The 13,275-nt window shown below is 37.3% G+C and overlaps 1 long non-coding RNA gene across 1 annotated transcript; it reads right to left on the reverse strand.

Annotated features, from left to right (window-relative positions):
- Window positions 1-589: 589 nt before the first annotated feature.
- On the reverse strand, window positions 590-11,855 carry LOC140345044 (uncharacterized). The gene is made up of 2 exons (XR_011923741.1): window positions 11,602-11,855; window positions 590-11,428 (listed from the first exon to the last, which is right to left on the reverse strand). It is a non-coding gene; the product is annotated as an uncharacterized lncRNA (long non-coding RNA).
- Between the last annotated feature and the right edge of the window lie 1,420 nt (window positions 11,856-13,275).

Here is a 13,275-nt window from a genome sequence, read left to right on the forward strand (position 1 = left end):
AGATTGCTGATGGGTGCCACCATCTTGGCTGCCCCACAGACTCAAAACTCAGGGTAATAGAATTTCCCTTCGCTTCTCCACTGGCAGCGATATACGAAATAATATAGGGTAGGGAGAGGAGGGGCAGGGAAGCTGGGGTAGCCCAGAAGGTAATTAGAATGTCACCATGTGTAAATAGAATGGGGTCTGTGTTAGGGACCTGTCAAGGTGTCAAAGACCTCATGGGCCCCCCTTCATGGGAATGTAACAACCTTCCCTTCTTTCTTTCCTCTTTTTTCTCTCTCCCCCAGCTCTATCTACTTTATCATACAAGTGATTGAGCAAATCTCTCACTGAGCAGATTTACCTACTTTTGCAAGAAGAACAGATGGTATGAGCAGTGTTTCATCAGTTGGAGATCTCCAATGGTTCCAAATGTCAGCTTTTAAAAGACAACCCACCTTCTCGTTACTAATCTGTTGCAGCATTTTGTTTTGTAGTTTCAGACCTCCTATGAGGGCAATTTATCAAATCTAAAGGGTTTTGCAAAACATTCTTACCAAAAATAAATGTTTGGACTAATATATAAAAAAGAGACAAGACATACCACTGTATACAATCTTTACAGTTTATTTATTTACAAAATGTTAACATAAACCAAATCAACATCTGTACAGCACATGGTTGCTTTTGATTACTCCCAATTAATCCACATACTATTTAGAACACATGCACCCCAGGTTTCTGGTCAATCAGTATTTTCCACATGTTAATATGTAACAGATTCAATTTCACCATTCTTGGTAAAAATGTTTTACAGTTTGTACTCAATATGAGTTGTGATTGGACTTTTCTACAAAATAACCTAATACCATTATGTCTTTAATAAAGTAATAGATTTTGCAGTTGTATCCTTGAACTTTCCTATCCAAGCGTTTAGTGTTGGTTCAGAAATGTTAATGATAAGTGATTTGTACTGTAGCTTAACCAGTAAAAAAGCCAAAAAGGAGATGGTGTGTCATGCATTTATTTCTAAATATGTTTCACAGTCTTATCTAGGGGTGTTGCTTGCTTTCCCATTTTTCTTGATGTAGTCACATTTTTCATTACATTCAAATGTACTTTGCAAGTTAACACAAAGGTATTTTATAGAAAAAAAACATTACAAGTATGCATAAAAAATTCTTGATTTCCCTGTGCTTTTACCAGCCATTTTTAAATTTGGTGATGGAGTCTATTTAAGGACTCCTTTCACTTACTAGTACACTAAAACAGGGACACTTTAATTTACAGTAATACCATGACCTGATAATAATATTAACAGGCCCATTGATTCATACTGAAGGATGGATTTGAAGACCACTGTAACGTATCTGAAGTGTTTCCTGGAAAGCTATAGTATTTCCCCATTGACTTAATCTATTGCCTGGGGCTGGTCAAGCTGAGATGACAACAAGAACCATTACTTGGTATGATTCATTCCACATCACAGACCGTTGTACTTGTAATAAGGGTGTGAGCAGCAGCATACATGTCAGTTCTGTCATAGTTGTGGCTTTCTCTGACAATAATCAGCACTGATATGGGGCTTTCCCCAGCCAGCTTGTCAAACTGGGGGACATCCCAGTGATGAAGACTGTGAAGGGTCTTTTAGTTTTGTGGGTTTCCCAGGCTTTATATCAGGCTGTATATGATGTAGGGAAAAACCTAAATGCCATCTCTGAATAATCATTTCACCAGTATCCTGGGACGTTTTTTTTCTGTGATTCTGCAAGGCTGAGTCACAAAGAGTGAACAGAGACCATTGCATGTGTAACTTTTATAAAAGAACACGTTAAAGTATGACTTAAAAAAATGTGTCTCCAGTTTGGTTAATTGGGGGCTGGAGTTTTATTTCTTTCCCCTGCAACAACAGTGACACATAGATTTGTATTGCAACCACAATATTGTTGTCACTTTTCAAAAATATCAGCTATTGTAAAGTTCTTGTGCTTCATTGTAAATCATTTTGTAAAGGTGCAAAAGAAGTGTGATTACACGGGTGCAAATTGGAAATATTAAAAGGGTTCATGTTAATTATAACTGGATACAAAACTTGGTATGTCTTATCAGACATACAAGGAGATGTGTAGCCTGTCATTGCTAACCTCAGTTATTAAATCCTATTTGCAACAAAAAATACAGATGCCTGGTGCTGTGCTGATACAAATGTTTCAATACTTTTTGGGCTCTATTTATAAAACAGGGAGTCAAAATTCCCTCAAACTTTCCCTTGTGGGAATCTTACAATTCCATGTATTTCAATAGCAGTAATTGATTCCCACCAGGGAATGTTTGAGGGAATTTCAGATTCCCTGTTTTGTAAATAGAGCCGTTTGAGTCACGTACCCGAAACATGATTGCAGATCAGGTGTTCTGACTTGACGTGCTACATGCTTGTGCCAAGCAAATCTTGTATTTTCAGAATTGTCATCTCCTATTCTCTTGATACTTATAGTATACTGGAATTAGTGATGCAAGAATCACAACAATTAGACTGTTCAATTTGTCTGAAATGTTGATATGTTTGATCAGGTTGACCTATACGAGGGAGTGCTGAAAAGTTCCTGGCTTTGCCCCCTTTCAGGTGAAATAGAAAAATGAGTGTGGGGGCATATGACAGCCTAATATCGTAGCATGTAACTGTGCAAATATCAGTTCTTTGCGATTCCTAAAACTGCTTTTTCTTTTAGTGAGAAGCCAGGATGGCAGAGGTACAAGCAAGATTCACGTCATTGGAGTTACGGGCCGTCATGAAGTTTTTGTTTCTCCAGGGAAAGTCAGCAAAGGACATTCGCACTGAGATGTCACAAACACTGGGGGAGAAGTGTCCTTCGTACAACACCGTCAAAACCTGGATATCTCATTTCAAGACTGTGCATTCCACCTTTGAAGATGAGCCCCGCAGTGAGCGCCCCTCAACCTCAACTGACCCGGCAACCTGCGATGCTGTCCATGTGCTGATTATTGAGGACCGGCGAACATCCACAAAAAAGATACCCTGGATCCCTTGACATCTCATGGGAGCGTGTTGGGTTTGTAATCACCACTATCCTAGACATGCGAAAGCTTTCAGCGAAGTGGGTGCCGAAACGTTTGAACAGTGATCAGAAGAAGGAACAAGTTGAAGCATCCAAAGCCCTTTTGGCCCATTTTGAAGCTGCACAGGACTTTTTGCTAGGTTAGTCACTGAGGATGAAACCTGGCTCCACATCTATGATCCTGAAACCAAGAAAAAGTCAAAAGAATGACGCCACAGCAGGTCCCTATGGCCAAAGAAGTTCCGAACCCGGAAATCAGCCAAAAAAGTCATGGCGTCCATTTTCTGGAACAAAGACGGTATTCTGTTGGTCAACTACCTACCTCAGGGCTCTAGTATCACCGGACAGTGTTATGCTAATCTGGACCAGCTGAAGAAAGCAATTAAGAGGAAACGCCGTGGAAAGTTGACCAAAGGGATCCTTTTTTTGCAGGACAATGCACCTCTGCACACGTCCAAAGTTGTGGCTGCCAAATTGAACTCCCTGGATTTCCAATTGGTCCACCATCCCCCCTACTCACCTGACCTGGCCCTATCGGACTATTATCTGTTCCTGAATTTGAATAAACACCTGAAGGGGCAACGTTTTGAGGATATTTTAGACGTCAAAGATGCTGCTGAGAGCTGGTTTGCGGCTCAACCAAAGGACTTTTATTTGAACCGTCTACAAAAGCTGCAACTACGGGAATTTGTTGAAAAAATGTGTTATTTCATAACTCTGGCTCTCTTCTTTCTGGGCAAAGCCAGGAACTTCTCAGCACCCCCTTGTACAGTTTAGGAACCAGGGATGAATGAATTTGGGTGTTTTTGCTTCTCCAACATTTTGTTTAACTCATAAACATTTTGTCACATTTTTCCATTTTGCAAATGCAATTAAGTCAAAATGAAAGGTTAAATTTGGAAAGCTTTGGTGTTCTTTAGGGTACATTGGGCATTTATTAGCTTCTAAGGTATTCTTACTAAAAAGATCTCCCATTGGGTGGAACATAATAGATATCTCAGCTTTCCTGACTCTAACATGAACCTTTGCCAGAATGTTAAACCTAACATAGGAGATGAAGTCTAATCTGTTTATAAATTCTGTGGTCTCCTGTCCCTCCCTAACGCTAATCAGAATATTATTAAGATTTTTACATAAAACCTTTTTTATTTTCATTGCATTACATTTTAAACCCAGCGACATTATGACTTGGTCTGTTTGCTTCTCTATGTAATTCAGGCAGATCAAAGCTGGTAAAAAGGGATTGGTAGGGTGCTTTACATTTGTGTCCTGCCCAACTATTCACCTCAAGAACTTTAGGTTCTGATACAAGCATTGGGTTGGACCTTGGAAAAAGTTATTCACATACCAAAATGTCCTTATGGATGGATATCATTTCAGAGGAATGGACATGCTGTATTACATGCAAACATATAGGGGCATACTATGCCCCCATATGATGCTGAGCCCTCATGAATTAAAAGACTAAAATCCAATAAATAAAAGAGTAGGAAAATAGGTAGATAGTAAAAGATGTTTTCTAGCAAAAAAAATTAAGTCTAATACAGACTGTGGTAAGCTCACAATGTGCAGTAAAATGACAATAAGTAATTTGAGTATAGCACATGAGCCTGTACAATTGTGCAAGACTAAAGGGATCCATTTTAACATTAACCATATCCACTGCAAACCTTAAATTTAAGGCTAACCCTAACACTGATCTTACCTCAATAATGGCAATTAAAGAATATAATTGAATTTTCTACAGTCAAACAGTTGGGAAGGTCTGACAGAGCTTTAAAAACAAAACCATAGCACAATAAGACAAGAAAACAATTTATGCTAATGTCATATCATGATCACATAACTTTGTTTTACACAATATCATTTTCTGGCACCATTTTTGTTTCCATGTCACACAAGTCACATATTTTAACCTCCCTGGCGGTCTAATTATACCAGTATTTTTATGTAAAAAACAGTACATTGTTTTGCATGGAAATTTGTTGTTTAATATTGTAGGCCTGTAATTTTTAGGAATAACACCCAGGTATGATAAAGTTTGAAACACAAATCATAAATTATAATATAACAATTATAAATAATAATTATAAAAAATAATAAAATATTAGATTACCAATAAATTTAATTTAATAATATAATCAAATCAAAAACACTGAAATTTGTCCAAACAAGGGTGCAATAATATTGTTAAATTAGTAATAATTAATTATTTATTATTTGGATTTATTTGTATCACTTTATTACTGTGATCAATGTGTTAAAAAATTAAAAACAGATTACAATGTAATTTGCTTTTAAATTTTCCGCCAGGCCAAGCCTCCCGAGCGTACCAACGCTTCACACATCACATCGATCAAGCCGAGAATGCGATGCAGAAGCCGGCTCGGTATCGCTGAAGGACGCCACTGGATCACATGGAGCAGGTAGGATTTTTTCTATGCTACCCCGAGTGGGGCTTGGGGTTACCACTTTTGGTACATAAAATTACCCCGAGCCACACTCGAGAATACAGCCAGGGGGGTTAATGCTAATTTCCCATAGCAATGTTGCATAGCAAAATTAAAATTCCAAATGTTAACAAACATAAACTTCTTGGGCCTGATTTATTAAAGCTCTCTAAGGCTGGTTAAAGAATACATTTTCATCAGTGAAGCTGGGTGATCCAGCAAACCTGAAATTGATCTGTTCCGGGATTGAAAACATTTGGTAACAAATAGCAAACGCAAACTTTCGAAGAAATCCATTCCAGGATTGCTGGATCAACCAGCTTCACTGATGAAAGTGTATCCTCTCCAGCCTTGGAGAGCTTTAATAAATCAGGGCCACTGCTTCAAAATCAGGTTTACTAAAATCCCACTCATCCATAGTTGTGATGCCTGTTCATTACTTTATTTTGTAATCACTCATTAAAATTTGTGGAAAATCTAACCTTGGAAAAATCATCTGCTAAAACAAATTCTAAACATGCTAAAAAAATATAAATTTCTTTGTATCATCATACAAATGTTCATATGGTGCTAATTTTTCTTCATATGTTTTTATTTTTTGTTATATTTTTTCAGTCTTTATTAATTTTTGGAAATTTGGGGAGAATGAATATCTATAATATTGTCAGTTACAACTTTTGTGTCAGTTAATGCTGCTTAGGTAATTTGGGTTAAAGGAAATGTGCTGACTTTTTAATGGTTTCTTTGATAACCATGAAACAGCTTGGCAAATCATCTTACCTCTATGTGTAAAGTAGAACTAAACCTTTGAAATAAAAATTTGCGACCAGACAGACCTTTATTGCGGAATGAACAGGCAATGTCCCTTCTGCAATTAAATAAATGTACCAGCCTAATCGCAATTTTTTAATTACGCTCCTGACTTGCCCTACTCTGTCGTGGGTACTGCCGTCTTCACCTAGGTGTTGGATCTTCAGCTACCTTGGTTGGTTGGGCTAGAATGATGTTACTCCTGACACAGGAATTCATTCTTTGTACATGGGGATAACCATAGTTGCACATATTTAGTCTTAGAATTAGACAAGATTGGCAGCATCAGTATCTGCAGGCAGCCCATGGGAGGTCATTAAAAATGAATCAAAAATGTGAATGTTGGAATATTTCAAAGGTCTGTATAACTATGTATGACAGTAGCATCTCAACAAAGGGTCAATCGCTCACAATCCCAAATCACCAGCTGTAGTAAACCTGGCCTGTCAGCAGATCCAGAAGATAACTGAAACAGAACATTACTTTATGATAAACACCATAACACTACTAATTCAAATATTTATTATTTAGCCCTCTGCCTGCCCAGACAGCCGATACCATAGGGAGGAATTGACATCCACAGATATTGACAATTTCAGACACTGTTTTTTTACTACGCTCTGTGGTTTTATCTATCAGCCCTCTACTTTGTCCAGGACTAGATACTGGGAAGAGCCACAAATCGTAACAGGAACTAGATATTGAAAAAGTAGGGGCAAAAACAGGGGCTCACAATCTCATGTCCCTACCATAGTCATATGTCCTTAACATAGGCTAAAGGCAGTTTTTAGGGGAAGCTAATTAACATAACTGCATGTTTTTGGAATGTAGGAGAAAACTGGAGTGCCCAGAGGAAACCCACGCAGACCCAGGGAGAACATACAAACTTCTTGAAGATAGTGCCCTGGGTGAGATTAGAACCTGGAACCTGCTAGTCAGTGAGCCAATTTAGCTGCCCACAATATTTCTGCAACTATTGTTAGTATCTATATTCTGCACCAATGTATTTTTTTTAATATATATTTGTTATTCATTTTAATTAATAATGCGTATTAAAAGCATCAACATATTTTAATTTACATTATGCAATAGACCCGATTTATTAGCTCTCCAAGAATCAATAGGATAGGCTATCATGGGAGAACCTCAGTGATCCAAAATGAAATGGATTTCTGAAAAAACGTTTGCCATTTGTTGGCAGATGTTTTCAATTTTGGAGCAGATTGGTTCTAAGTTTTCTGGATCACCTAGGTTCCCTCATTATAGTCTATGTTCTTCAGTCTTGGAGAGCTTTAATTAACCAGGTTCTATATATGGAACATTTTACCATTGTCCTCGTTCACAGTTCACACCAAAGATAATAATAAATAAATCTTATCATCATGCCCCACTGCCATAATGGTTGTAATGTGTATACCCCTCACACTAATACAAATTATAAGCTGAGAATAAACCTTTGCCAGTCGTGTCTGGGTCAGTGATTACAAACAGGTACTTTTTGATTTTACATATATCTAATGTAGAAAGTCTGGGCCAGTAATTACAAACAGGTACTTTTTTAAATTTTACATATATAATGAAGTAGGAAAGTCCATTTCTGTTTGATACATATTATCATTAAATGTTATTGGAAAGGGTGGGAAATTACAGAAACTGTGTAGTAGCATGAGTCATTCTTATCTCTTTTATAAAAGGGTCGCCTGCATTTTGGGGCTGACTTTTCTGAGGGAGGCAAGAGAACAGGGTGATGATGGTAAAACTTGGATGATTTGTTTCTGCAGAAACTCAACTAGCCACAAACTGCTGGTGTGTCAGTGATGGAGGAGGAAGTACAGGAAGTCTGTGATGTGTTCACACAGGGGGCCAGATACTGTTCAGCTTGATGTTTGGATACAACGCAGATGCCAGGCAAGTACCGTCTTCTTACATGAATGAAGATCTTCTGCAGCTTTACAGGAAATGCGGTTAGGTGTCTTAAAGGAGGTTATACAACTTCTATAACACAACATGCTGTGCTTTTGACAATTAACTTGCAGTGTATGTTACACGGGCAACTTACAAAAAGTATTTTGGGTGGCTTTTAGAACGCTTTGAGGTTACCATAGAACGTGATTCTGGTTGGGTTCCGCTGGGTAAAACAATTCCAGCTTTGTTGCCTATCTGGCAAAATGGTAACCAGAAAACAAGCATTTGGTAACTTTTATGCATATTTTAAGACTTTTCTTTACAGTTGTATAAGGTGATTACTAACCATTCATACAGGGAATTAGCCATGGTTTTAGCCTGCAGTGTTCACCTGATCAGCAGCTTTAGGTTCTCCGGTCATATAAGATATACTTTAATGCTGGAGATACATGAAAAAGTGGCAAGTATATGGGGTTCCATGTGTGTCCAATTGTAAAGTCAATGTTTTTTTACTTTTTGAAAGAATGTGGAAGGGTTAGAACCTGGGTTGTTATTGCAGTCTTTGACCCTGCTGGGTAGATTGGCACACACCATTGGTCCTAGTGACCGTTGTCTATGATACAGAAAGTGATGGGACTTACAGGAAGTGAGTGGAAATCTTTCAATGGGTTTTCTGATGACCACTTTCTGGAAGGGAATATCACCTAGATTTTTAGAAATGACCTCCTACTTTCTACTGTGTCTCTGTGTCAAGAGGTAAAGGGAAATATACCAGATGACATAGGAAAAACAGGGACCTTCCATTCTTTACGCTTTCTAAAACTAAAAAGAAAAAGGTTTGGCAAATACTATTTAGGATCTACTATATTATAGTATGTAGGCAAATACTAAATATATATATATTAGAAAAAAGGCAAAAGATCAGGAGTCATGCTTCCCATTTACTGATGCCAAATATACACTGCCGCTTTTAGATGGTCGTGTTTCATTGTTATCTTGCCCTTGTTGTATTTATAACAGGATATATTTTTAAAAAGAACAATTCAGCCTACAACAAGGTCTCTGTCTGAAAAAGTATTTTACAAAAAGCTTTCTTGAAGGATATGTTGAGGCTATCATTACTTTCTTTGTGCTTGGCATGGACCTAAACAGAAAATCACAGTCCAAAAAAAAAATAGCATAAAATTGCTTGATTATACTACAATTTGTAAATATTCTTCTATTGAAATCAAAGTGTCCAAAAACAAATTGCTGCAATTGCTCCTAATGATAGTGATTTTATTGAAAATAGCTATGTGCTACCAGCTTATAGGTATTTTTGCATTATTTGAGGGGCTGAGAGCAATAAGCAGTGTAGCCCATCCTTAAGACCCCGAAAAAAACCACCAACAATGGGTTTTCCCATTTTAGCCATGGAGAGGCAATTTATTCAGTCTGATTTTATAATTATGTGTTCTCCCAACACCTTTTCCATTGAGCATTTGTACAATGTCATCATCGCTCTTCTTTTGCCAACAGCCATTTGCTGGAATAAACGTGATATATTATGTAGTATGTCTCTAAGGTTCTCCAAAACTAGAGACGCCTCTGAGTATTTATTACTAATGATAGGTGCTAAACACAGACACTTATTCATGTGTGAACAGATGGAATGACTGCAAATAAAGTTAGCTGTGTCAAAACAATTAACTAATACTGTAAATAGACATAGCACAGTTAAACCTCAGAAACTGAGTTTATTAATTAAAAGATTAAGTAAGTTCATTATAAGTGGTAGATATTAGGAAACTGGCTTGAAATTGTGATGTTTTAAGGCTTAATTTATGTAACGAAGCAGATTACAAATGGACACTGTTATTGTATGTACAAGAATATAATGTATAGCTTATATTAAAGTATGTAAAATGATAAATAAGGTCAGAAGAAGCTGAAAGCAAAGCAAATCATAAATGAAAGCTCTTTATATAACAGCATGGTGCATTCGATTGTGATTCTGGCCCAAAGACATATACTCATAATGGTGCCATGTAGGGATGGATTCTAACGTGTGTATAGTGGCTCATAGCAGCCAATCACAAATACAATTTACTATATTCAGACCACTGAGAGGGCATTCTGGTCACTCTGGGTACTGCATTTCCAAAATAGCTGTAATAACATGGTACATGTGTTGATAAAAAAAAAACATTTTTCCCTGTGGAAAGCACTCGGCACACGTTAATCTATAAAGGATCCCTGAGACATATAGTGTGAATGTCTTTCCTAAAAGGATAGATATCACACTAACCCTTTGACTTCCATTTTTTCTTAGTGGTAGTGACACACAAAAATGCAGCAAGTGAAAGTAAATGTAATGCCTTTTATTGTGTTTGGGGAAAAAACTTGTAACAGTTGAGGGTATTTTTATAGGGAGAAGGAGACTTGCCCCGCTATTGACCCTAGTAAATAATGTCTACACTATAGAAAGTCATGGGAAATCAAACATTTTTGAGTTGCCAGTAAAAACAGGAGGTAAACTGAAAATTTTTCATGTGATGTTCTAGTAACAACAGTCCAGAAAACAATATCCTCTTGCTCTACAGTGGATTTTTTTATTGTTAGTCACCCAGAACCTGATAATACAATTGCTAAGAAAATAATAAAAAGGTCAGGTTTTCTGTAATGAACAGGAAAGTGACCTACACCAAGACAGTGATGTAGGAAGACTTCCATTAGTATTCTCCGAAAAGCAATTTTAGTTCCAAGGTAAAGCTCACTAATTTTTAAATATAATAGAAAAAATGGTGGATCTGATATAAAAATAGATAGCTGATATAGAAAATATATTTGCACATTGTTCTTCCTTTATGGAAAAAGAATACAATGTTAAAATATACAGCATATATGCAACTATATCAGTATAAACCTTCAGATGTGAGTTTATCAGGACTATAATAACATATATAATAACCCAAAAAAACTATTAATAAAACAGCAACTACATAATAAGAAATCAGAAAACAAATTTAAGTTTTCTGATTAAAAATTGTATTGCTTTGTGTGGGATTCAGCATTTTACACAAAACATTTATTGAGCTTCTGTATTTTCAAATCATAATATCCTGATGTACTTGTCACTTAGACAATTGCTGACTTGCTTCCCCTTTCTATTACATTTTTCTTTGAACGACCATCAACCAGTGGGCTTTTTGGAGTTTCCAGTCCCTGTTATAAGAAATAGATTGCTATCATTAGCCAAGAAACTTTCTGTAAACTTAAAAAAAAAGAAGAAAAAAGAAACTAATATATGAAAATTGTCACAAAATTCCCCTGGCTGTCATTTGCATAGCCAAATAGTTGGAGTGTGGGAGTTAGAGCGCAGAATATTTCCCCCTTACCTGGTCATACAGCCTAGTTTTCTCGCCCCAAGTAGCAGCGCCTGACGTAATGGAAGTGAGCAAGCTAATGGGTTTAAAGGACAGTTATAAAGTTCACAGAAAGGAAGTGCACACAACACGTATCGCTTCCTATTCATCACTGAGCAGGAAATCTACGGAGGAACACAAACCAATGTTGTTATTGCTGTCATGAGTTTATTTAAAGGGATACACCAGAACCAGGCAAAGTAGTAAAACACTTTATGTAATGAATAAAGAAAATGAAATTGCCCTTACATAGTACACACTTGGTATAAAGTCATATTAGGTAAAATCAGATCACATCCTGCATGTTTGGAACATTATTTGTTATTGTAAAACTCATAGTTGGTGACCCATGCAAGTTCCTGCTGGACCTCTGATTGCAGAATTCTGATTTAGCAGGGGCATTTCTAAGTCTGGATAACATGTATCTAATTGAAACTGAAAAAATGGATGTTACCCCATAGATATGTGATCCTCCAACGAAAGAAGTAATTGGTTGTACTTGCACCCAGGCCAAAGGTTTCCTATCTCTGCTTTTAACAAACATAAACTGAAATAAAAAAAAATTCTCATTTAGATTCCCTTTAATATATGTCTTCCATTGAACAATCCTCACTTACTGGTATTTCAGTAATAATACATATGGGAGTCAAGTTGTTCTGGGGCTTATATGTTTGGAAAATGTTCAGATAACTTTTGTACTGCCATAAGCCCAGTCATTGGAAACATTTTTCAGAGACAGCTCTTTTCATCCTAGTTCAGTCGTGCTAAGCAGGCTCAGTCCAATTCTTGGTTTTAAACAGCGAGAGCTAGAGATAACGAGTTGTGGTAACAGGCTTTAAAACAAACCGGAGAAAAAAAATCGATCAAATTTGCACTTGCAAAGCTATAGATTTGTAACTACCCAGGAGAGCAAGGCCGCCAAGGACTGCTTACCAATTGGGCTCACTCTGTAGTCATATCTATATAGCCTTTGTAGCTGATACTGCTTGTTCCAACCAGTCAAACACTGAACTCAGACATCAATGGAAAAGTTAGAGATGATCATGGACTGGAGTCACAGAAAGACATGAAATGTTAAAGTTAGGTTTCCATTGCCTATAAAAAGAGTAAAAGAGTAATTTGTGTGTTGGTAAATTTTATAGCTGATCAAAAGCGGGCAGCTATATTAAGTAGCATGCTGCTATCCCTAAATTCACCCAAGATACACAGAATTTGCCCTCTGATATAGGGCAGCGTAGATAGCACTGATGACAACACTAGGTCTTGGACTGAATCCTATGTAGATAGAGTACCTTTCCCGTGTTTGCTTGGGTGCTCCAGTTTCTTTATTCTAAAATATATTCTTAGGTTACCTGCCTTCATTTTCAAGGAATTTTATGATTATAGACATTGTTGTCATTGAACTACCTTGCATGCCAATTAGCACAGTGGTCGCCAACCTTTTCAGGCCTTTGGACCACTAAACTTACCGGCTCCAGACCGCACATGTGTGGGGAGCCATGTGTCCCTCAAAGGGAAAGAAACTACCCCCATAGTGACTTCATGATGCCAGAACCTGCCCACTTAGGCTCAGATCTGCGATGGGGGAGTGGGTGGGTTGTGTCCAGAGACACAACCCGCCCACCGCCCTGAGCCTGCGATCTGTAT

The sequence above is a fragment of the Pyxicephalus adspersus genome, chromosome 1 (assembly GCF_032062135.1).
Source record: "Pyxicephalus adspersus chromosome 1, UCB_Pads_2.0, whole genome shotgun sequence".
Classification (NCBI taxonomy): Eukaryota; Metazoa; Chordata; class Amphibia; order Anura; family Pyxicephalidae; genus Pyxicephalus; species Pyxicephalus adspersus.